At 39.9% G+C, this 20468-nt stretch overlaps 1 protein-coding gene across 10 annotated transcripts in view; it reads right to left on the reverse strand.

Annotated features, from left to right (window-relative positions):
- LOC122815864 (F-actin-monooxygenase MICAL2-like) overlaps positions 1 to 20468 on the reverse strand; it is a gene marked incomplete at its 3' end in the record, with an annotated part of 2588394 nt that overhangs the window by 1156002 nt on the left and 1411924 nt on the right.

The following is a 20468-nucleotide window of genomic DNA, read 5'->3' on the forward strand; positions in this document are numbered from 1 at the left end:
GCACAATAAATTTCAGTCAGTAGTACGTTTCTGAATAGATCTTTGAAAGGTTGAACCTCATACAACTGGAATCCACTTTTTGGGAGACGAAAATCTCGAAAGCTTAAATACCTGAATGGTGAATTTTTTCCAGTGTAAGTAAGCACGTGCCCAACATACCCTTTTCTCCACCGTAGTGCAATCCCAGAGTTGGTATATATAGTTAGGGGGGTATAGTGGTGCAGCCCCCTCCTGGGTGGGTTTTACTTACTTTGGTGTGTGTTTTGTTTAAGTTTGGATAAATGTTTACTTAGCCTGGGAAAAATTAGCAGTTTGGGTATTTCAGCTTTTGCTATTTTTGTTTTGCGAAAATGGAGTTTGATTATATGAGGACCTTTCAAAGTAGATCCCTCTGAGTACATTCATTATATAACTAAATATAATTTCCTTCTTACAAATATTAACTATTAATAATTTTACTTATGGTCTTAATTCATTTAAAATCTCTCACTACCTAACTCAACAGTGAACACTACTTTCTTGTGTAAACCTCAGAAAAGACTATCCAGCCTTACTGGTTTTGTAATCACACGTACTGTGATTATACATCACATTCGAAAAAAATAAACATTTTAATTTGTAGAATGGGAATAAAGCATTATGGTGTAGAAGTAATGGCAAAATTTAAGCCCCTCTGGATTCACCCTTGGTATTAAGTCTAACTGGTCTGGAGTACATCTTACTACAACTCACATGCTTCTGCCCCAGCCCTTCCTTAGAAATAAATTAATCTATGAGTGACTTGCAACTGCCATTAAGACAACCTCACAACGTCTGCATTTAAAAGCAGCACTAAGCACAAAAGCCCCTCTCTGTGGAGTACACATTTGGCATAACATGCTAAGGAGAAGCAGTGAAGTAGTTTTAAATACAGAGTTCCTATCTGTGTTTCTTTCTCATTGAAAAACACAACTTCAGCACAGACTATTACTCCATAATACTGATAGTAAATCACAAAAAAAACTCAAATCCTCTTAATAAATGTGCAATTTTAAGTCTGTACCTGCTACTTTCTCTAAAGTACCTAGAGTTTACTTCTTTCTTAGTAAACATCTTCAAGCACTATAAAACTTCCCAAGTGTTTATAACTTTGATATTAAAATTATTTTTGCATAGTAAGATATGTTAAATAGATTTGCTTATAATAAAAAAATCACAATGTATACTATTACATCTAAGACAAAAATAAAATGTATACAACAGAAACAAAAATAAAACAATTAAATAAAAGAAAAATAATAATTACAAAACAAACAGTATTACTATATAAATGGATAGATACAGATCAATAAGGCAGCAACTATAATGTATCAAGAAATCTATTTTCATATTTCTCTAGTAAAATGACTTGAATAAGGCCAAAATTCAAAACGTTTTTTTTTTTTTCTAGTTCTCATAACATGAACATTTATTTCTGTAATATAAACATAGCCAATGACTTTAAAAAATCAAGTAAAGTTAGAGGGACAAGCTTGTTCCAATTTATTCATTAATTTTCTCAATCCTGCCTATATAGCCCATAGTAATATTTTGATTAGCTCTGATGCATAAAGGGAAAGAGCATAAAATAACACTAAATATTTGACTATTTGAAATTATCATGGCAAAGAGGGTGCCCAATGGCAAATGACTGGAAGGACTCCAAAATATGTAAAATAAATCACATCTATGACAATGTTCTCCCAATATTTTTTAATATGGTATTACATTGGTATCTCAAATGCCGCTGATCTAGCCAACCTGCTGGCAGACAGGTTCACTGAAAACTTCATCCTTCTGTCCCCCATCAGTAAATCAGGACATCCCCAGCACCTGCCCCCTCCCCTTATCTCCAGGGAGCAAGTCATCACTGCTCCCTCAAAGACAAAAAATACAGTCTCCATGGGACTAGATAACATCCCAGGCTGCATCCTACATGAACTCAGACAGGAACTTGCAGCACACAGGCAGCCTATTCAACCAAAGCCTGAGTACTGGCTTCAACCCAGCCAAGTGGAGGACAGCCACTGTCATCCCTTTGCACAAAGGTGGAATGTCCATTGATTCAGGAAATTATAGACCCATCATCTAACTAGCCTGATCTGCAAGGCCATGGAGTGGATTATCATGGACCTCATTAACACGGACATTGGCAATATCCAAACACTTGATCCCACATAGTCTGGTTTTGTTAAGAGGAGGTCATGCCTGTTAAATCTGGTTGACTTCTTTGAGTCTGTAATCAAAGCCATGGATGAGGGGAAGATGGTGCACACCACCTACCTTGACCTGGCTAAAGCTTTCTATACTATTCCCCACTCATTTATAATAGATAAACTCACTCAGCTACGCATCAATCCGTATGTTACCAGATGGGTAGCAAACTGGCTCACTGATAGAGCCCACCTAGTCAGAACAGGGGAAGCCATCTCAAGCAGTCATCCTGTAATGAGTGGTATACCCCAGGGACTGGTCTTGGGGCCTTTGTTGTTTCGGATATTATTTGATGAGGTGCAGGCCAAAACCAGTGAGCTATGGCTGACCAAGTTTGCAGATGACTGCAAGCTGGGGACTGTCATAAGTTCACTTGTGATGTGGAAATCCTCTAAGAACCTTAAACCCAAACATATGAACCGTGCCAGAAACATGGCCTCAAACTGAATGCCAACAAATGCATCATCATCCCCTTTGGGGAAGCAACATCCCCACAAATCATCACATTAATAATAAGGTCCTAAGCACACAATCAGTTGTGAGGGACTTGGGCACCCAGGTTGATAGCAAACTGACTTTTTACCACCATATTGCCTCCGCTGCACGGAAAGCTTTCTACAGGGCCCACCTCATTAGTAAGGGTATCTCATCCAGGGACAAGGTGGTCATAACATCCCTGTATTCTTCCCTTATAAGACCCATTATTGAGTACAATACCCCTTTCAGCATGTACCTCACCAACCACATGCAGCAGCTAGAGAGAACACAGAGGTTCCTCACCAGGAGAATCCAGGGCCTCAAACATCTACCCTACACAGACAGGCTAAAGGTCCTGTCCCTCTCTTCAGTGTCCTACAGACTCCTCAGAGGTGACCTCTGTCTGGCATACAAAGCAATTTCAGACTCCACCTTGACGGGAATGCTTTATATCCAAAAGTCAAGCTCCACTCGAGTAACCTGCACTCGCAATCTCAACTTGGTCTGTGACATCAATAGGACTTGTTGGCGGGCCAGATTTGTGTCCCAGAGACTCCCTCTTCTGTGGAATAGACTCCTGCTCCATGTCAAGCAGAGTACCTCATTAGCCCTTTTTAAGCACAACCTGAATAACTGGATTGGGAACAGAAAATACACCCCTGGGATTCCACCTGTGTCCCTGCTGGACAGGGTCACCGGCTGCTGACTTGTCGGAACAAGGGCTAAATTCTTGCCTAGGCTTGTAAGGGCCACAGGGCCAGTAGCCTAGTAACTTCCTATGATCCTATGATCTCTAACATTAAGAATCATTTTATACAAAAAAGTCCATTAATTATTCTTCAAGGACTAACAAAGGTTTTGTGGATAAATGTATATATTTGTAAAAAAAAAAAAAAATTGATGGACTAGCTCCAGATGGAAATTCCAAGTATTGTAGACTTCTTGTTTTTCTCTGGGTTTAAACATAAGCATTTTACCATGATATTCTAATAAGAGTTGGGAATATAAGACATACATGTTAATCAGATCTTTATAAAACTGATCAGCCTGATAAAAACATCAGTTTTTAAATGTTGTTTTTACAACCAAACATCTTTTCAACATCAATTTTGAGTGCATTTCCACTAAAGATAATAATTTAGCAATTTCCAGAACATTTAACCAATAGTCAAAGCACTGATCTCTTTCTTCTTCTTTTTTTCACTAATCTGTTAATAAAACCAGAAGTACCACTAAAGGGAAAATGTAGAAGAGCCAACGCTTTAAAGGAGGATTTTTTTTAAATATAAACGTTCAATCAATTTTTAAGGATTTACATGTTTGGAATCTATTGGAGAATAAAAGTTATATTAAAAATATTTATTCAGAACCAACATTTTGTTTCTTAATAGGTTCATAGGTTCATAGGTAGGTACTAGGTTATCGGCCCAAGGGCCTACGCAAGCCTAGCCAACAAGGTTCCCTGGCTTATGCCACCCAAGAAAGTTATTTTCCTGTGCCACTGACGAGCAGAGACACAGAAGTGATCCTTGGGGTGTATTTCCTATTTCCCATCCACTCATCAAGATTTTTCTTGAAGAGTGCTAATGAAGAACTTTGCTCGACATAGATGGGTAGCCTGCTCCAGAGTATGGGAAGTCTCTGGGATAGGAATCTATCCCTCCAGCATGTCCTGTTTATTGTGGTGGCAAGGTTTAGGTCCTTAGAGCATGTAGCTCGGAGGGATTGGGATTTCTTTAGGTGAACATGTCCAACAGCTCTGGGTTTGAGATAGCTTTATATGTTAGGCAGAGATCACCTCTGAGTAGGCGATATGCTACGGGGTAAAGCTGGAGTTTTTTGAGGCGGTCAGTGTAGGGCATTTATTTGAGGCCAGAAATCCTCTTTGTGAGGTACTTCTGTGGCCTTTCCAGCTGCTGCAGATGGCTTGTGAGGTACATTCCAAAAGGGGCATTGTACTCTATAATGGGTCTAATGAGTAATGAGTAGAGGGTAATGATGACCTCTTTTTTCCTGGATGAGAACCCTTTTGTGATGAGGTGTGCCATGTAGAAGGATTTCCTGACTACTGTGGCAATGTGACTATCAAAGGAGAGAGTACTGTCCACCTGGGTCCCAAGGTCTCTTATCATGCATTTGGTGTTAAATAGATTGCTGCCTATGTGGTAGTTCATGGGTACAGAGTTTTTACCAAAGGGGATGACACTGCACTTTTTGGCAATGAGCTTGAGGCCATGGCTCTGACACCAGGCATCTGTCTCAGAGAGGCACTTCTGTAGGATGTTCACATCATTTGGGGACTTGACTATGGCTCCTAGTTTGCAGTCATCTGCGAACTTCATTAGCCAGAGGCCTTCTGTGTTAGCCTGTACGTCAGAGAAGTAGATGCCAAACAGGAGCAGTCCCAGGACGGAACCCTGTGGTACTCCACTTGTCACTGGTTTGAGGTCAGATTTGGAGTCTGCAACTTTTACAGTGTGGGTTCTGTCAGTGAGCCAGTTGGCAACCCATCTTGTGATGTAGGGATTTATGCCTAGTTTATTGAGTTTAGCTATAATTCCAGAATGGGGGATGGTGTTGAAAGCCTTGGTGAGGTCAAGATAGGCTGTGTGAACCACTTTACCCTCATCTACGGCTTTGGTGACTGCCTCAGAGAAGTCGATCAGGTTCAGGAGGCATGATCTGCCTTTCACAAACCTGAACTGGGTGGGATCCAGAGTTTGGAGGTTACCAATGTCTTTGTTTATGAGTTCCATGATGATATGTTCCATGGCTTTGCAGACCAGGCTCGTCAGGCTAATAGGTCTATAGTTCCCGGGATCAGTGGTGGCTCCCCCTTTGTGGAGTGGGATAACTGTTGCTGTGCGCCATTCAGTGGGCACAAAGCCTGATGCGAGGCTATTGTTGAACATGGTGCTTAAGTGGGGACCCAATTAATTCTGAAGTTCGTGTAAAACACAGCCTGGGATGTTGTCCGGTCCTATGGATGCTGTGTTTTTGGCTTTAGAGAGTGCAGCTTTCACCTGCGTAGTTGTTATTACAGGGACTCTGCATTCTTCCTGTATAGATATGGGCCCTTTAGGGGGTGTAGGGTTAAAGTTAGCACTGAACCTATCTGCCAGGATGTTGGCAATATCAGTTGGTTCTGTAATTTTCATGCCTTTGTGCTGTAACTCAGAGCAGATCTGGGTGTTGCCATTGTGATTCTTGACATAGCTATAGAATGCTTTGTGGTTGTCCTTGGAATTAGTGGCAATTTTATTTTCGTAGCTAGGTTTGGAGGATCTTATAAGGGATCTCAGCTTCTTACTGAGGCTAACAAGGGAGCTTCTCCACTCATGGGATTTCACTCTCTTTTGCAACAGTTTCTTCCTTCTGTTGTACAGTTTGTTTATGGCAGGGGACCACCATATTGGCTTCCTTTTTTTGGAGGATAGCATCTTGGTTCTGTATGGGATAGCAGGATCCATGCACTCATGTAGGTGCTTATAGAGCACATTTGTGTAGGATTCAGCAGTTGTAACTGTAATGTCCATCTGCAAGGGTGTCATGAAGTTCATTACTTCTATCTTAAGAAGCATGAAGTTGGCTATGGAGAAACCTCTTACTGTGGTTTCCTTAATGGGGGGTGGGGGTGGGATGTGGATATCAAGGATGATTAGCTTATGGTCGGATCGGACCAACGAGGAGTTGACTTCAGGTGTGGAACACCGGTCACTCATGTTGGTAATGACTAGGTCTAGGATATTGTTGCCCCTGGTTGGGGTATGGATAAGTTGATCTAGGGCATTGGAGTTTATGAATTCCAGAAAGCGTTGCGCTAAGGAGTTAGTACATGAGTAGTTTTCCCAGTTAATGGTGGGGTAGTTGAAGTCACCCATTATTAGGGTGTTTGGTTGAACCCTAATATTTTCCAGTACATCAAGAAAAGAGGAATGAGAATCTTGGGGCATGGTGGAGGATCTGTAGCAAGCTACAATTTGGATTGCAGTTTTGCCAAGAGTTATTTGCACTTGGAAAACCTCGGATGCATTATGCTGAGCAACTAGCCTGGAGGTGTAGATATCCTTAATGAATATGGACACACCCCCAACTTTGGTGTTTCGGTCCAGGTTAGATGGCCGAAACGTGTGGTATGAGTTATAGCCTGGTAGTGCAGGGGTGCTCTCTGGAGCCTTGAACCAGGTCTCAGTCACTGCACTCGAGTGAGTGCATTTTGAAATTTAGACTTCTAGCATTGAGTAGCATTACCCTCAGTTTTTGCTTGCCTGTTCCTGTTATGGTGGTGAATTTGTTACTTAAACCCTGCCTAAAAAAGGCACTATAGGGGCAGCAAGAGCCTTAGGCAGTATCCGGAATCCTAGGGGTGACAGGTGCAGGCCATCTGTGGCAAAGCATCGTGGTCTGTCGACCATGTCATCCCAAGCAGACAGATACTGGATCCCCTTTGAATGACACCAGAAGCTTAGCCAATTGCTGAAATCAATCATTTTGTCCTTGTACTGCGGTATCATTCTGGGCGATGGCAGAATGCTACTCAGGGCTAGGGTCATACCTGCCTGGGCTACAAGATCACAGAGCTCTTCCATGTCTCTCTTCATGTAGTCCAGGGAGGTACGTCTCAGGTCATTCACACCAACATAGACAATGATAGAGTCATATTTGTACTTGTTGTGGAGTGACCTGAGTGCGTGGGTTATGTGGTGGATCCTGGCACCTGATAGGCAGCTGACAGTAACCTTATCCTTGTTTAGCCTGGTGAGTGGGACATCAGTGTGCCTAACTATGGAGTCACCTATAACTAGTGTGTTGGGTATGTTGTTTTGCTTTATTGGCTGTGTTTGAGTGGCACACTGAATCTGTGGGCTATGTGTCATTTGGGTTGTGTTGGGGGATGGAGGTTGCTTGTGTTTCTGCTTTGGAGTTCTCTGTTGCTTAGGCAGATTATTATTGAGAGCCTCCATGAATGTTTTTGAGTTTCTATGTGTGGATTTTCGTGGTGTAGACGTAGTGAGACTATGTGATGAGTGTGGTGTGGTGCAAATGTTTACCTTCTCCTCATGACTGTCAGGTTCAGTCTTGGTTGGTGAGAGCTTTACCTCCAATTGGCTAGATAAGTGCATATCTCACAGGTTGTAGTGTTGGGTGGTTGGAGGAAAGGGTTGTCTGTGTACATGAGGCAATTTCTACATTGCCTCAAGATGCCCAGATTCATCAGATAGACAGGGGAGAACACTGGGAGCTGACCCTTGGACTGCCTGAATAAAAAACTATTTTCCTCTAGATAAGTGAGGAAAGTGAGTACAAGAGCTGTTTTTATCAACGCCAGTGAGAAAAGTAAGTGCAAAAACTGTTTTCCTTTAGGTAATGAGGAAGATTGCGTGCTATAGCAATTAGCAGCTTATTTAGTGCTTACAAGTTTTCAATTAAATTTGGGAAACACACACACACACACACACACACACACATATATATATATATATATATATATATATATATATATATATATATATATATATATATATATATTAATTTAAAGTTGCTACACAAAATAATAATGCAATAAGGTATAATTTTACAGGTAGAAACCAAAATGTCTGTTTAATATCATTAAACTTCACACTTCCTTACTGCTATGCTCTAATACCATTTTGAAAGAAATTCTTGAATTGTTAGCTACTCAAAAGAAATATAAACCCTTGGTTTCAGAAAGGGCTATTGCTAGCAGTAAGGCCTAAAGTGGATGTTTTACCACTGGAAGTAGCCCTTTCTGATTTACAGGCAGCCCTAGCAATGATTCTATACAGTCTGTGGAATTATTATAGTGGGTTGTCCCCCAGGCTTACCACAAATGTTAATGAGGCATTCTGGGAGAGTGGCATGTTAATTGGTAATGTGCTCTTCCCTCCAGAAATGTCTGTGGCAAGTGACTCACAGAGCCACAGGCTGCTTAACTCATTTAAGCTAATGGTGTCCTTTTTGTACACGTCCAGTTACTACCTACAGTTCCTTATGGCATCCAGTCCTTTTTTTGGTCTGGTGTATTTAACAAAGTAACTTACCAGCTAATAGGCAGCATTATAAAAGCCAATGACTTATTAACAAAAAGATAATCTACAATGTCCTGCAGCAGAGAAATGAATCCCTGTTTGCCACTTATTATTCATATTTGATATTTATGCTCATATTTTCATAACTGACAGATCTATTGCTATTGAGGGGTGTGTTGTGCAATGCTATGGTGGGAGACCCAAAAATCACTGTCATTCTCCATTCATATCACACTATAAGCCAGTTATTTTTAGTTGTTTGTTAGTAATTACAAAATTAAGTAATATTTCCATATGTACTTAAAACTTCAAAATAAGCAAGTGATTTACAAACTACTGCATATCATAAGAGGTGTGTGCATTTATATGAGTCTGTGTGTAGGGGGGATGCATTTCTCTGAACTACCCTTGACTGCGCAAAGACTGCCTTATGGGGGAAACTAGACAATGAGACTGTTAAATAGTATTATGTCATATTAAAAGTTAATACAACAAAATCTCTGCAGCAAACAGCATATTCTGAACAATACGATATATGAAATACTAATGTCTCATATTACTGACAAACTGTGATGGTAGGTGAGGAGGGACAAGGCAGTCATATGACAAAAATCAGGGGCAGTTGTAACATTAGGGGCAATTAGGTCATAAGGAGTTGTGTCCATGTCAATGCATGTGTGTGTATGTGTGTGTGTGTGTGTGTGTGTGTGTGTGTGTGTGTGTGTGTGTGTGTGTGTGTGTGTGTGTGTTCATGTATGTGTGAGAGGACTGAATGGGGGGGGGTCTGCGCCAATGCAATATGTGGCTCACCAGTTGTGAACACCACAGCAAAGTACTTTTTAGAACTAGCAGTAATCACTGAAGGCATCAGAGACATGCACATTAGTCAATAGTAAGTTTTTTTCTCATTGCAGCTAATGTGTCTTTGAATCACTGTTTTTTATAACATTAAAGGGCCCTTTTTGCCCAGCTTATCACTGGGATCTTTCTGAATCCTGTCCAATATTGTAATAACTAATTAATATAATTGTAGTAGAAAACATGGTAGTGAATACAGTATATATCAGTTTTGACAATAAATTTATTTTAAATGAGTAAAGATTATTTAAAAAAATGAAAATTAGATATATTTTCTTTAAATTTAATTCAGTACTGTTAAAATGCACACTGATAATCTAATGTGATTTTGATATAATAATTTTCCAAGATATTTTAATTCTTTGCATGCTTAGCTGTATTTATATTTTTTATAACTTCTGGGTTTTTATTTTTCGATTAATTTTTCAAAGAACTACTTTTACCATAAGTGAATTTTAAGTTTGATAATGGAATCAAAAACATTAGTAAATTACCTGTGTAACAGTCATTAATACTGGATACAGTTAAAAACATAACAGCTGCATATAAACAACAGTTAAAGTTCAGTTTCATATCTTTAATATTAATATTTTACTTAATTGTATTGGTGAAAGCTTGTATAACTAAAGCAAAAAGCAAAATAGAAAAAAGACGGAATTGTTTCATACTGTTTGTACTTAAAATGAGTTTTCAACTATTCCATACATTATGCAATTATAATATTTAATATAATAACAAAAGCAACAGAAAACAATGCTTCTAAAATACCATATAACAACAGTAATAGTAAGCAACCTGGGATGTTATCTGGTCCCATACAGGCTGTGTTTTTGTCATTGGAGAGTGGTTCTATGACCTGTTCTTTAGAAATATTTGGTAGGGGACTGGTGTTGGGAATGCTTTGGGATATGTCAGGTGGGGACAAGAGGGTAAAGTTATTGCCATATCTGTTGGCTTGCAGGTTGGCAATTTCCTCAGTTAAGTGTGAGTGGTACCATCCTTTATAAGTTCACACACAACTTGGCACTCCCTCTTAGGTTTCGGATGTAGCTAAAGAATGCCTTATGATTGTCTTTAGCTTAGGGATGCTAAGTCAGATTTGTAGCTAGCCTTATGATTGTCTTTAGCTTAGGGATGCTAATTCAGATTTGTAGCTAGCCTTAGAGAACTTAACAAGATATCTGATTTGCTTGTTCAAGCTGTAGAAGGTATTCTTACTCTGTTAGTTCACTCCTGTTCTTAGATATCAGTTTCTTTCTTTTGCTGTATAACTTAATTACACTTATAGTCCACCAGGGTGGCTTGTTTTTTTTGGGAAGACTTTGTTTTGTTCTTGATAGGTACAGCAAAGTCAATACATTTGTTTAAGTGGCTATATAAATTGTGTATTCCTCTGCATAGAAGTCATTGTTGTCTATTTTGACAGGGGGTTTTGAAACTTTTTATACTATCACTTAGTAGGCAATAGTTTGTTTTGGAAAAATGTTTCAGTTCTTTTTATCTCCTGTGGGGGTGTCAGGGTTGATCTTTCCTTCAAATGAGACAGATTTATGGTCTGACCTTACCAAGAAGAGCAACACACAGGGTACTCTGCAGTGACCCCCATGTTAGTGAGTACTAGGTCCAGGACATTTGAGTCCCTTGTGGGGGTGCAGACCAACTGTTCCACGGCATTTGAATTAACAAAGTCCAGGAACCTTGTAGCGATACTGTTTGTGCTTGCATAAGTTGCCCATTCGATGGAAGGATAGCTGAAATCTTAGATGACCAAGGTGTTCAGCTGTATGCTGACTATACATATACATTATATATCACTTATTACTGCTCAATATCTGACTTGTTTGGCTTCTGCTACAAACCTACAATCAACTGCATTACTACCTGAGTTAAGTACAAACTTGCAATGTTAAAGATTGTATTGTGTTTTATTTTTCTGCCAATTTAATTGTTTCACTGAATATTGTGGCCTGTGTCTCTCTGTAGTTATTTTTCTATGTAATTGTTTCATAGAATACTGTGGTCTCTCTCTCTCTCTCTCTGCAGTAAGTGGGGGATATTATGTTTCACTTCATTGATATTCAGTGTTAATCTCTTAGCCTACAGGGTTTCTCTGCATTTATAAGTGTTAGTCACATATGTTTGAATTTATTACTGCTCAGTATCTGAGTTGTTTGGCTTCTGCTACATACCTGCAATCAACTGCATTACTAACTGAGTTAAGTACAAACCTGCAGTGTTAAAGATTGTACTGCATTTTATTTTTCTGTCTTTTTAATTGTTTCATTGAATATTGTGGCCTGTGTCTCTCTGTATTTATTTATTTTTCTATTTAATTGTTTCATAGAATACTGTGGTCTCTCTCTTTCTCTGCAGTTAGTTTCCCACCCACCTTCCCTGTTCTTGTTTTGGTATTAATCTTGGTGACTTTGGAATTGCCCGCCCCTCCTGTAAATATGTGTTTGAACACTCCTCCTGGGTCTATCTCATTTGCTCACTCAACCGAGTACAGTGAGATCATATTTTGACTTTAGACACTCCTACCAGTCACATCTGTTCAGCTCTATCCCAGCTCTATGCCAGTCTATTGTCACTAACTCATTCTACCTAACAGAGAGAGAACATTTGTGAAGGGCAAGCCACTTAGGTCCTTCATTTTGATTTATGTTCTTTTTCCTTTCTCCCTTTCCACTTTCCAAAAAAAATATTTCTAGGCTTGTTTACTGCCTTTCCTGCAAACAGCCTAGTCCAGGTTCAGACTTGCTGTAACCAGGACTGTTTGTAAGCTCCTGAGCCCCCAAAGCCTTTCTGTGTTGGAGGAATGCCTTTTAGCTTATCAGTGGGAGTGGTAAGCACTAGGTAGCCTATCTACCACAAGAGCAGTTTCTGGCCCAGAAATTGTATTTTATTGTCCATATGGGCAGTTTTTTCCATCTCTTTCAACTTTCTGGTTTAAAAGTCTGCATCTGCGCTTGTTTCCCTGTCTTTCCAGTAACTAGTCTAGTCCAGATACAGATTTGCTGTATCCAGGACTGTTTGTAAGCTTCTGAGCCCCCACAGCCTTTCTGTGTTGATGGGAAGCCTTCTAGATTATCAGCGGGAGTGGTAAGCACTAGGCAGCTTATCTACCTCAAGAGTGGTTTATGGCCCAGAAATTGTAGTTTATTGGACATTTAGGCAGTTTTTCCATCCCTTTCAACTTTCTGGTTTAAAAGCCTGCATTTGTGCTTGTTTCCCACATTTCCTGTAACTAGTCTATTCCAGATACAGATTTGCTGTATCCAGAACTGTTTATAAGCTTCTAAGCCCCCTAAGCCTTTCTGTGTTGGAGGGAAGCCTTCTAGCTTATTAGTGGGAGTGGTAAGCAGTAGGTAGCCTATCTACCACAAGAGTGGTTTCTGGCCCAGAAATTGTAGTTTATTGGCTGTTTGGCAGTTTTTCCACCTCTTTCGACTTACTGGTTTAAAAGCCTGTGCTTGCGCTTTTTTTCCCATCTGTCCTGTAACTAGTCTAGTCCAGATACAGTTTTGATGTATCCAGGACTGTTTTGTAAGCTTCTGAGCCCCCAAGCCTTTTTGTGTTGGAGGAAAGCCTTCTAACTTATCAGTTGGAGTGGTAAGCACTAGGTAGCCTATCTACCACAAGAGTGGTTTCTGGCCCAGAAATTATAGTTTATTGGTTGTTTGGGCAGTTTTCCATCTCTTTCAACCTTCTGGATTAAAAGCCCACTTTGGCACTTGTTTCCCACCTTTCCTGTAACTAGTCTAGTCCAGATACAGATGTGCTGTAACCAGGACTGCTTGTAAGCTTCTGAGCCCCCCCCCCAAGCCTTTCTGTGTTGGAGGGAAGCCTTCTAGCTTATCAGTGGAAGTGGTAAGCACTAGGTAGCCTATCTACCACAAGAGTGGTTTCTGGCCCAGAAATTGTATATTGGCCGTTTGGGCAGTTTTTCCATCTCTTTCAACATTCTGGTTTAAAAGCTCACGTTTGCACTTGTTTTCCACCTTTCCTGTAACTACTGTAGTCCAGATAGAGATTTGCTGTATCCAGGACTGTTTGTAAGCTTCTGAGCCCCCCAACCCATTCTGTGTTGGACGGAAGCATTCTAGCTTATCAGTGGGAATAGTAAGCACTAGGTAGCCTATCTACCACAAGATCCGGGTACAGATTCTTAGTTTTGGCACTTGAATTTGTTTATTCATGCTCAGCACATGTTCAGAACCTGTTGTTAGCACTAAATACACATTACTAGAGCACTCAGCCTTCCTTTTTACATAGAAGAAAACAGTTTTTGTACTTACTTTCCTCACTTGCTTAGAAAAAACAGCTCTTATACTCACTTTCCTTACTTGTCTAGAGGAAAGTGTTTTTTTATTCAGGCATGTCCAAGGGTCAGCTTCCAGTGTTCTCTCTGGGATCATGGGGCAATGCAGCAATTGCCTCATGTACACAGACAACCCTCTCCTCCTACCACCCAACACCACAACCTGTGAGAGATGCACTTATCTAGCCAAACTGGAGGTAAAACTCTCTCCAACCAAGACTTGAACTTGACAGTCAAGAGGAGAAGGTAAACACTTGAACCACACTCAACACATATTCCCACTAAACCTACACCACCAAAATCCACACATAGAAACACAAAAACATTTGCAGAGGCTCTCAATAATGATCTGCTCAAGCAACAGAGACCTCCAAAGCAAAAACGCAAGCAGCCTCCACCTCCACAACACAACCCAAATGACAAATAGCTCACAGACTCAGTATGCCAATAAGCCACAGCCCATAAGGCAAAACAATGTACCCAACACACTAGTCATAGATGACTCTATAGTCAGGCACACTGATGTCTCACTCACCAGGCTAAACAAGAATTAGGTTACTGTCGGCTGCCTGTCGGTTGCCAGGATCCGTCACATAACCCACGCACTCAGGTCACTCCACAAGTACAAATATGACTCTGTCATTGTTGGTGTGAACAACCTGAGACATACCTCCCTGGACTACATGAAAAGAGACATGGAAGAGCTCTCTGATCTTGTAGCTCAGGGAGGTATGACTCTAGCCCTGAGTAGCCTCCTGCCATTGCCCAGAATGATACCACACTACAAGGACAAAATGAATGACTTCAACAATTGGCCAATCTTCTGGTGTCATTCTAAGGGGATCCAGTATCTGTCTGCCTGGGACGACATGGTCGACAGACCACAATGCTTTGCCAGAGACAGCCTGTACCTGTCACCCCTGGGATTCCGGTTATGGCTAAGGGTCTTGCCACCCCTATAGTGTCTTTTTTAGGCAAAATTCAAATGACAAATTCACCACCGTAACAGGAACAGGCAAGCAAAAACTGAGGGTAATGCTACTCAATGCTAGAAGTCTAAATCTCAAAATGCACTCACTTGAGGCACTCCTTAAAATGGAGAATGTCAATATCTGTGCAGTGATTGAGACCTGGTTCAAGGCACTAGAGAGCACCCCTGCATTACCACGCTATAACTCATACCACACTTTTCAGCCATTTAACCTGGACCAGTACACCAAAGGCAGAGGTATGTCCATATTCATTAAGGATATCTACACCTCCATGCTAGTTGTGCAGCATAATCCATCCAAGGTTATCCAAGTGCAATTAACTCTGAGCAAAACTGCAATCCAAATTGTAGCTTGCTATAGATCCCCCACCATGCTCCAGGATTTCCACTCCTCTTTTTTTGATATACTAGAAAATATTAGGGTTCAACCAAACACCCTAATAATGGGAGATTTCAACTACCCCACCATTAACTGGGAAAACTACTCATGTACCAACTCCTTCTTTCAACGCTTTCTGGAATTCATAAATTTCAATGCCCTGGATCAACTTATCCACACCCCACCAGGGCAACAATATCCTAGCCCTAGTCATTACCAACATGAGTGACCGGTGTTGCACACCTGAAGTCAAAACGTGGTAAAAAATTTCTCTAAAGCCAACTTCATGCTTCTTAAGACAGAAGTGGCGAACTTCATGACACTCATGCAGATGGACAATACAGTTACGACTGCTGAATCCCACACAAATGCACTCTATAAGCACTTACACGAGTGCATGGATCGTGCTACCTAAACAGAACCAAGACACTATCCTCCAAAAAAAGGAAGCCAATCTGGTGGTCCCCTGCCATAAACAAACTCTACAACAGAAGGAAGAAACTGTTGCAAAAAAGAGTAAAATCGCATGAGTGGAGGAGCACCCTGGTCAGCCTCAGTAAGAAGTTGAGATCCCTTATAAGATCCTCCAAAGCTAGCTACAAAAACAAAATCACCACTGATTCTAAGGGCAACCACAAAGCATTTTATAGCTATGTCAAGAATCTCAATGGCAACCCCAGATCTGCTCTGAGTTACAGCACAATGGCACGAAAATTACAGAACCAACTGAAATTGCCAACATCCTGGCAGATAGATTCAGTGCTAACTTTACCCCCTCTCACCCCCTAAAGGGCCCCATATCTATACAGGAAGAATACAGAGTCCCTGTAATCACATCTATGCAGGTAAAAGCTGCACTCTCTAAAACCAAAAATACAGTATCCATGGGACTGGACAACATCCCAGGCTGTGTTTTATACAAACTTCAGAATGAACTGGCTTCCCACCTAAGCACCATGTTTAGACATAGTCTCATGTCAGACTTTGTGCCCACTGAATGGCACACAGCTGCAGTTATCCCAGTCCACAAAAGGGGAGCCACCACTGATCCTGGGAATTATCACCCTTTTAGCATGATGAGCCTGGTCTGCAAGGCCATGGAACGTATCATCATGGAACTCATAAACAAACACATTGGTAACCTCCAAACTCTGGACCCCACCCATTTTGGGTTTTTGAAAGGCAGATCATGCCTTCTGAACCTGATCAACGTCTTTGAGGCAGTCACCAAAGCCGTAGACGAGGGTAAGGTGGTTCACACAGCCTATCTTGACCTCACCAAGGCTTTTGACACCATCCCCCATTCTAGAATTACAGCTAAACTCACTAAACTAGGTATAAATCCCTAAGTCACAAGATGGGTTGCCAACTGACTCACTGACAGAACCCACACTGTAAAAGTTGCAGACTCCAAATCTGACTTCAAATCAGTGACAAGTGGAGTACCACAGGGTTCAGTCCTAGGATCTCTCCTGTTTGGTATCTACTTCTCTGAAGTACAGGCTAACACAGAAGGCCTCTGGCTAACGAAGTTCGCAGATGACTGCAAACTAGGAGCCACAGTGGTGTCCAAATGATTTGGACATACTACAGAAGGGCCTCACTGAGCCAGATGCCTGGTGTCAGAGGCATGGCCTCAAACTCAATGCCAAAAAGTGCACTGCCATCCCCTTTGGTAAAACCTCTGTACCCATGAACTACCACATAAACAGCAGTCCACTTAATGCAAAATGTGTGATAAGAGACCTTGGGACCCAGATGGACAGGAGTCTCTCCTTTGATAATCACATTGCCACAGTAGTCAGGAAATCCTTCTATGTGGAGCAACTCATCACAAAAGGGTTCTCATCCAGGAAAAAAGAGGTCATTGTCCCCCTCTACTCGATACTCATTAGACCTATTACAGAGTACAACGCCCTTTTTGGAATGTACCTCACAAGACATCTGCAGCAGCTGGAAAGGCCACAGAAGTACCTCACCAAGAGGATTATTGGCCTCAAACAGATGCCCTACACTGACCATCTCAAAAAACTCCAGCTTTGCTCTGTAGCATATCACCTACTCCAAGGAGATCTTTGCCTAACATATACAGCTATGTTAAACCCAGAGCTGTTGGACATGCTTCACCTAAAGAAATCCCAAACCCTCTGAGCTGCATGCTCTAGGGACCTAAACCTTGTCACCACAATAAACAGGACATGCTGGAGGGATAGATTTCTGTCCCAGAGACTTCCTATACTCTGGAACAAGCTACCCATCTATGTCAAGCAAAGTTCCTCGATAGCACTCTTCAAGAAAAATCTTGATGAGTGGATGGGAAATAGGAAATACACCCTGGGGATCACTTCTGTGGCTCTGCTCAACAGGGCCACAGGAAATTAACTTTCGTGGGTAGCGTAAGCCAGGGAACTTTGTTGGCTAGGCTTACTTAGGCTCTTGGGCCGATAGCCTATGAACCTATATATATATATATATATATATATATATATATATATATATATATATATAGTTTTTTTTTTGTGCTGCTAAATTATTGCTAAATAACTCTGGGCTGTGCTATTGGCTAATTGTAAAAATCAAAGATTTTGAAATGAACATTTATAAAATGTTACTTTTCCCTTGAAACTATAATCTACGAAAGAATAAAAGCAAAAGAAGACTATTTTATATATCATATTATGTTAAATTCTGTAAATGGTAAAGAAATGACTTGTATAATATTTGATTTAGTAAAAAAATAAACTGTATGAATTATTATTATTTTGATCAAGCACAAATATTATTTACCTGTACTGAGTCTTACAAATCACAGTCATTTACAAACCCTAGACGTTTGAGACAGAAATGAGGCATAACAATGTAAAGTAAGGCACAGTGTAAAGTCAAGAAGTACAGCACTGATATGACAGATGAAGAAGAGGATCCTAGGAGAGTAATGATCTCATCTGTACCAGCATCATCCCATGATGAACTAGAAGATGAGAAGAATGTCCATGAAGGAATGGATGCCCACTATAGAGGTGGAGGGGACATCAGAAAAGGTGGTATAGTAACTGGGAGCCCAAAAAGAAGGACAGGCCAAGATCCTGCTTTCATGAGTATCATCCCGTAATCAATTAAAAATGTAGGCAAATGTCAGGAATGTAATGAATGCTTGAATTACAGGTGATACCAGTATTCATTTCATGAATTCCAGCTAAGCAGGCCTAAGGCAAGTGGTGCAATGTTTGATTCCATCAGCCTCCACCGCCTAACTGTGTGACTCTAAACAAGTCACTTAACCAGACAGTGCATGAGGGCTGAGTCTAAAAATGTTCCATGGAGATTAATGCTCTACCCTGGAAGACAAATATAAATAAATAAAGGCACTACACATACAATTGCAAAGCAAGCTAAAGCAATAACAATACAGTTGCATAACATGAAAATGCACCCCTGAGCAAGAATTACTGTGAGTAATGGGCTAGAAAGATGTTTTGCCAAGGCAGCAGACAAGTAATGGAATTAGTATAAATCTGCTAAAAAAGCATACAGGTTAAACACTGTTTTCAAATACTGAGTAAGATAAATTTCAAATGACACAAGAATTAATGAAGCCAATGAATGCTGAACCTGTCTGTGAGAGGTGAGGGAAATCAGATGCTGACGACAACAATGGCAGAAGTAAAAAGACAAGCCCAACTCAAAAGGGAAATGCCACATTCCCTAGGTAACTTTAGAGTAAAATGATAAAAAACACGGAAATCTGACATTATGATGCAGCTTTGCAAAATCATTAAATGCTATAAGGTATGGAAATTTGATATTAGAGTCATGGGTATTTAACACATAGTTGCTTTTACTTCTTTTGCTTCTGTAATATATGTTATTTTATCAAGTTGCATACTACTCCCACAATGTTTCTACCTCCTCAACATTCATATCTCTCACATTGAGATAAATCTGCATCTAACTCACACTTAAATATAATAATTTACCACTGGTTCTTATAACATTTTTCCCTCCTGAATCTTTTTTTTCCAAAAACATTTTTATGAAATTTTGTTAATAAACATACACATAAAGTATTAAAAATAAACAATATAAAACATAATAACTATTTACACTATATACAAACATCCATGATAAACATTTGTTTTATCCAAGAAAGGTAATCAATATTTATCTAACAATCTCTCCAATTTTGGGCAAGTTAGTCTTTTGTGTGTTACATTTGATGATCTCTGATAAATAGTTTGCATTTCTTTTTTACATATATATTTTGTTATTGAAATAAACTCAGTAAACATAAGATCTTGCTTATTTTTCCAGTTCAATGTAATTATTTTTCTAGCAATAGCTAGATTTAACCAAAGAACAGGTAACTGATGTCTAGGAATTACACTTGGGGTAGGGACATTGAAAAGAGCTAGTAATTTGACAGTTGTCAGACCACAGGGCTTTTGCGAAATGTCTAACATCACTCCAGTATTGCGTGAGAGTTCTACATTTGATGAACATATGAACCCAACTGGCTTCAAGAATATCATCACACCTCCAGCATTTGCTTTCATTACTCTTGATTATAAGGTCAATTCTGTGTGGAGTGTAAAAGCTTCTATGAATAAATCTCCAGGTATATAGTCTCCAATATAAAGATGATGAAGTGTTTTTTGTTGAATTTAATAACTGTTTCTTATTATCATTAGATAAAGGTTCACCATTAATTTTTATGGAGTAATTCCAAAAAGCTTGGTCAAAAGTAATCAAGTCTTCTCTTAGGATTTTATATACAGGTGATATGCTTAATTTATGTTCAATGTTCATCGAACTGCACCATATGAATAGTTGTATCAATCTTGGTTTAATATCAGTTTCCAGATTTATTGACACTCTCACTTTATTTTCAACAAACTGTCTTAAAGATTGAATACAGAGCCAACTATCTTATCAGGCATTATATCTGGCTAAGAGAAAGTTCATTGGTTGGATGTTCTTATTGTCTATAAACTGGTGCCAAAACTTTAGATTATTCTCTTTAAGATTCCGCATCTTATTGATATTGAAGGTATCTAGGCAATTTGGTGTATAAGCTATGGGAAATGTAATGAAAAAGGTGTTCTTTAGACTATAATTGTTGTTGATTATATTTTTGAAAATATAAAATATTTGGTTGATACC

Source organism: Protopterus annectens, chromosome 11.part0 (genome assembly GCF_019279795.1).
Source record: "Protopterus annectens isolate FY-2018-M chromosome 11.part0, PAN1.0, whole genome shotgun sequence".
NCBI classification, from domain to species: Eukaryota; Metazoa; Chordata; order Ceratodontiformes; family Protopteridae; genus Protopterus; species Protopterus annectens.